This window comes from Penaeus vannamei, chromosome 4 (assembly GCF_042767895.1).
Source record: "Penaeus vannamei isolate JL-2024 chromosome 4, ASM4276789v1, whole genome shotgun sequence".
In the NCBI taxonomy this organism is placed as follows: Eukaryota; Metazoa; Arthropoda; class Malacostraca; order Decapoda; family Penaeidae; genus Penaeus; species Penaeus vannamei.
Genome location: NC_091552.1, coordinates 14,431,347 through 14,438,001, shown reverse-complemented (window position 1 = coordinate 14,438,001; position 6,655 = coordinate 14,431,347).

The following is a 6,655-nucleotide window of genomic DNA, read 5'->3' as shown; positions in this document are numbered from 1 at the left end:
AGCGACGGGCTCGGCATGTACGGTCCAACAACCATCACCCCTTGATATTCCTCTTCCAACTTTTCGAAGATTTAGGCACTCTCTGAAGAACTTGTACCAATGTCCTCGTCGGAATAATCCGATGAAACTTCACTGCCGCTGTAGTCTTGCAGTGAGTCCGCGATGTACAATGTTTTGAATGTGATCGTGTTCTGGAATTGACGTCACACATCCGGGTTCCGGTATTTTCGATGGAAAATATAAATTGACCGGAAAATCGAAATAAATCAATAATTTCTCAATATTGGGGAATTATTTTCAGATTTCCTTTTTTACTGATATTAGAGAGATGGTGTACGGGCTAATATTTCCCTATTTAAAATTTTCAGTTGATACTTCACAGAAGCCCTTTAAAATTAAAGGTCTACATGAAGATCTCTTTATCACGCATTTTTTTTTTCTCTGCTGACTAACTCGATCAGCATCTACACCTTTTCCATGAAGACTGCAATATTGCTTTTGGGTCGACGGTAAATTTCTCCATTTATGATCTCTATGAATAGGGCGTCGCTACTTTCCTCCAACAGCAAAAGATTTAGTTTTTGGATGCAATTACATTTGTTATTAATGTAAATGGATAAGCCTCCACTACTTTTTGTTTGATTGCTAGAGGACGTATAGTACATGTGGAAGAGGTTTTGTATGTTGTCTGTAAGTTTTGTTTCATGTAAGGTAATGGTATGAAATGGATGGGACATAGGGTATAGACATTGCGATGTAAATGATTCGAAATGGCGTGGCAACGAACGGATGTTATAATTCATAATGAGTGTTCACAAGAGGTGAAAAGGCACATTATCCGGGAAGTAATAATTGCATAGGGGACTCCACACCTCCAGTTTAGATTCCAAAAAGTCATCAGGGTCATTATCACACAACGGAGTGTTACTGTTGGCCATGAATGGTTTGTAAGTTTTCCTGTACGATCTTTTCCAAGTCCTTATTGACTGCAACTCCAGTTGCGATAGCCGCCTCAGAGTATGATGGCGGGAGCGGGAGTTTCGGGATCTGAGCAAGGTTGGCGGCCGATGCAGGTGGTTGGAGTATTAGATATGTTCGCCAGTACCAGAGGAAAGGCCGGTGCCGGCACAGGGCGCGGAGAGAGAGGGTGGCAGAAGGCGAGGCGAGGCAAGGCGATCAGACGAGTTTTGGGCGGTCGACATGGAGAGGGTGGGGAGAGGCATGCAGGAGGCGAGGGGTGTCGGATAGTTTGCGAGGAGGGGGGAAGAAGGGTGGGAAGTGGAGGAAACACTTGCTGTGGAGCTTCACTCGGGAGGAGACGGGGTTGTCAGGTGATGATCTGGAGGGAAAGCTACGAGAATTTGACTATATGACACTGATAGCGGACCGACGTGTCTCGCCGAGAGCGGGGGTCCTTTACGACCAACTTTCTTCCTTTGAAAACGCCATTTTCCCCTGGTTCCTTCGTGCATGAGTGTAAGTTGGCTTTGGCGAGCTTCAACAGAGGGCGGGCACAAGTCCTCGCAGATAGACACGTTTGAGCCTTTCATTTTCCTCTTGTCTCAAAAGATAATGTCACGATCAGAAAGGCGTGAAAACCACAGCATGATATCCCATGGGTTTTTCATTCCCGGCCTCCCGATGCGATACACGCGCTCGAGATGAGGGTCTGCGTTGAAGCGTTCAAGCGTTCGCGGAGCAAGATGAAAGTCTGAGAGGTCTGTTGTCAAGATTCATGGTGCGTTTACGGAACGCCGATAAATATTTTTTTGTAGCAATCAATGCGTTCATTTAGTTTCTTGCAGGATGCACGCAAATCAGCGTTTGCACGTGACAAAGCAAGATTATCCATCACCAAGTCCCGTTGTTTGGCCATTTGCGAATCTAATTTGGCTTTGAGATCAGCAAAGGGACGTTTGGTCAAACGAACTTGTTACCAATTGCTGAGTACAGGATCATGTAGAGAATGATAGGGCATATGAAGAACTGGACGTCTGGTGGGGAACCCCTGCTGTGTTTGGCCCCTGGGGACCCCCAAAAGGGTAAAAAAAATCATCTGGATCAAACATTATTGGTACCACCTGAAATAAAGCTCATATACACCAACACATCTGAGGGAGTTCAGAATGGACAATGCCAGACAAATTACCTGCATTATTGCATTATGCCCGACAGACACGCCCAAAAGTGGCCCACCCCCTCTGCTCTGGCAAAATTGATGTAGATGAAACATGAAAGGTACTGAATGAAACTACTTTTGAATGAAAGGTAACATTCCACCAAGTACAAAGTGACCCTTGCCAGACATACTGCCAGCTACTTTAGGCCTGCCAGACACCCAAAAGTGCCTAAAAATTTAGGATGGATCAAACATTATTGGTACCACTTGAAACAAAGTTAATATACTCTGACACGTATCAGAGAGTATAGAATGTTTTATACGAGACAAATTACCCACTGTATTATGCCAGCCAGACATACCCAAAAGTGACCTTCCCCCCTCTCTGCTCTTGGATAACTGATGTAGATAAACATGAAAGATACTGAATAAAACTACTTTTAAATGAAAGTGAACTGCATACTGCCTGGCGCATTAGACACCCAGCGGTTTTGTCATGCGTCAGGTTAGTAAGACACTTCATACAATGTATATTTTAGCTAATGAGACACTAGCTATTGGCGAAAGTATTGGTTTCATCACACACTTAGTTTAACTGACAGCTGCCAAACCTCCAGAACGTTAAAAAAGAAGTTGTCGCTCCATTCTAAATCTCAGATCCAGAATCATCAGCATCTTCATACTGTGACTCTCAACCTCTTGACTTGCTAGATCTTCATCCTTAAATAGGTCGCTGGGTTCAGCAGATCCCGAGAACCAGACAGGAACAAGATCAGAAATGATGTTTTTGCCACCCAGCCAAACACTGTCACTTCACGGTCCTCTAAGTGCCCAACCTGACACTTCGTGACCCTTCAAATTGCTCTGCTCAGTCACGTACTTTGTGCAAATTGTAGTGGCTCCCATAATGTATTTTATAAGAGCTGCCCTGATTACAAACTGACGTAGCAGTTCTCAGATTCAAATCAATGAGGCCAGACAGGGAGCAAAACAAGATTTTTCTACCTCTACCTATTCCAAAACTATTCTTAGGTCTGCTCGTCTCCATCTTCTCAAGATGTCTCAACATCTCCCCCATTATCTCTTCCCTCTATCCCAAACCATCCTAGCTCTGTGCCCCCTCTCCCCCAGTCAATTCCTTTTCCAGTCTAAATCCAAATACTCCAATGTTTACCACTTCTCTTATGCCTATACCATCTCCACTTTATCTGTTGCACCAGGCTACCCTAACATTCCACTCCATATTCTCCTACCACATCCTCTCCTTCAACCTCCTCTTCCTATTATCCTCAGACATCTATCACCTCTTCGTATTACAAGACAACCTTTGTTTCTCATACCTCCACACCCAACTCTTCTCCAGAAACTCTTGAAGACATCCAAAACTTCCTAAACATGATCCAAGAGAATGCTCTGCTCCCTCATCCCCCCCTCCAATTTCTCTACTTCTGTTTCCTGTATATTCAAAGTATTTCCCAATATACTTAATCCTCCTCCTCAAGTTCCCTCCCTACCTCCTTCCTTCCAATACACCCCATCCTCTCCTTTTTCATGTGCACCATTCTCTTTTCATTCCCAATTAACCTTACGACTCCCACCTGGATGCTTAAGTGAATCCGTTCTGTCGCTAGTGTCCTTTTCTAGATCCTTCCCCTCTTGACATTCTTCCTGATACGTTCCCACCTTCCCTAGTCTCCTTATCTCAGTCCCTGGATTCTTCTACTTTTCCAACAGCCTTCTCTACCTGTATTACCCACTGGTTATTTCATAATGGCTTTTTGCCAGTTATCCTTAAAAAATATATTCCCCATCCTTCCTCAGCCACAGATACTCTCCATATCAAGTCGCCCTATGCCCTTAACCCTTTCCTCTTTTACTGACCTCTGCTTTACTTCATTTACTCCCCCTTTACCCTATTCACTACCATGCTATCCTACAATGCTCTATAACCATTAACATCTAACACATTTTATCCTAAGCGTTAACTCAGTTTTACCCTTTTTGCTACAATCCTTTACCATAGTGGTATATGACCTTTATAGTGCTATATGACCTTTGATGTCTATCACTTTTATTTTGCTCTAACCCTGAACCAGTAACCATCGACTAGAAAAGGATCAACTACATTCCATTTGTGTAAAAGAATGTATCAAATGATGATTATCCAGTGTTCCAAGGGTCTGAAAACACTGCATACACAATGCCCCCACTGCACTTTCACAAGTGCTAAGCAATTTAATTTACTGCACCCAGGTTGGGTTAACCTGGGTCTGTTGTTCCTGCAGACCAACAGTTAAAACTGATACTATATATAGGTTAGAGAGAGAAAGAGAGTGAGTGAGTGAGTGAGTGAGTGAGTGAGTGAGTGAGTGAGTGGGTGGGTGGGTGGGGGGGTGGGTGGGTGGGTGGGTGGGTGGGTGGGTGAGTGAGTGAGTGAGTGAGTGAGTGAGTGAGTGAGTGAGTGAGTGAGTGAGTGAGTGAGTGAGTGAGTGAGTGAGTGAGTGAGTGAGTGAGAGAGAGAGAGAGAGAGAGAGAGAGAGAGAGAGAGAGAGAGAGAGAGAGAGAGAGAGAGAGAGAGAGAGAGAGAGAGAGAGAGAGAGAGATTGAGAGTATGCATACACAGATTGACCTCCACCCTCATCTGATATAAACAAGTTGCAGTGTCTTATTGTGCCAATGTTATGAAGTTGTGTGACTACGGGGAAAACTACTTCCTGAGGAAATAATTGTAGTGACAATTGGTAGGCCTGAATCTTACCTTTTTCTGTAAAACACCAGTGGATTAAACATTAAGGGTCGAATTCATAAAGGGTGATTAGGAGTTGCGAGTTCTGATTAATCAGTTTCAGGGCCTGCATTTAATTACTTCAGATCTGTAAATAGGTTAAGACAAATTATTTTCAACTGCTGTCTTTGCTAAACGGCCTTTCAGAATCCGACCCTTAGTCTCTAAACGTTGTTTCAAGTGGTACCAAACGAATATTTTTTATCAGCACTGGGTGGGGCCAACCTTTGGGTGCGTCTAGCAAGCATAATGCAGCAGATAATTTGTCTGGTATTGACCATTCCGTACTCTCTTATATTGGTCTAAGTATATTAACTTTCAAGTTTCAAGTGGTACCAATAATGTTTGATCCAGCCAAAATTTTTAGGCCCTTTTGGGTGTCTGGCGGGCCAAGCTGGCAGTATGTCTGGCAAGGGTAACTTTGTATTGGGTAGAATGTTACCTTTCATTCAATAGTAGTTTCATTCAGTACCTTTCATGTTTTATCTACATCAATGTTTAATGTTTGAAAATAAATGTGCTAGATATCAGAGGACATATAGCACTATGTTGAAGTTGTGTGTCAGAAAGGGCATTCATTATCTACATCAAGTTTGCCAGAAAGCTGCATGGGTCATCTTTTGGGCGTGTCTAGCGGGCATAATGTTATAGGTAATTTGTCTGGTATTGTCCATTCTGTACTCTCTCAGATGTGTTGAACTATATAAACTTCATTTCAGGTGGTACCAATAATGTTTGATCCAGCCAAAAATGTTATGCCTTTTTTGGGTGTCTGGCGGGCCTAATGCAGCTGGCAGTATGTCTGGCAAGGGTCACTTTGTACTTGGTGGAATGTTACCTTTCATTCAATAGTAGTTTCATTCAATACCTTTCATGTTTCATCTACATCAATTTTGCTAGAGCAGAGGGGGTGGGCCACTTTTGGGCGTGTCTGTCGGGCATAATGCAATAATGCAGGTAATTTGGCTGACATTGTCCATTCTGAACTCCCTCAGATGTGTTGGTGTATATGAGCTTTATTTCAGGTGGTACCAATAATGTTTGATCCAGTTGATTTTTTTGCCACTTTTGGGGGTCCCCAGGGGCCAATCTGCTGATGAGGAAGCATTGCAAATATGGATCAACAGATCTGCTGACAACAGCAGCAACACAAACAAGCCAAGATATATTGAAATTATAGCTATGAATATGATATATTGATTTAATTCTTTAATACTTCCAAGCAAACTAAAATATTTTTGAATATGTTCAACTGGCAAAGGCATGTGACCACTCTTTCTTTAGTTTTGTTTTGTATTTTAGTTACTTGGGTATGTGTTATGTATAAATATATTTCACTGAAATTTATTCATTTACAATATATGCTTTTGGAATCTCATTCAATCTCATGTTCCAAATTTCCTGATTGTGTACCAGAATCTTTTTGTATAGTTTGTTGCGTATTTTGTTTGCTTTTCCTTGTTGACTGCAGGTGCATGCGCGTGTGTGAGCGCGCGCACACGCACACGAGCACACACACACGCACACGAGCACACACACACGCACACGAGCACACACACACGCACACGAGCACACACACACGCACACGAGCACACACACACGCACACGAGCACACACACACGCACACGAGCACACACACACGCACACGAGCACACACACACACACACACACACGAGCACACACACACACACACACACACGAGCACACACACACACACACACACACATTCACACACACACACATACATTCAC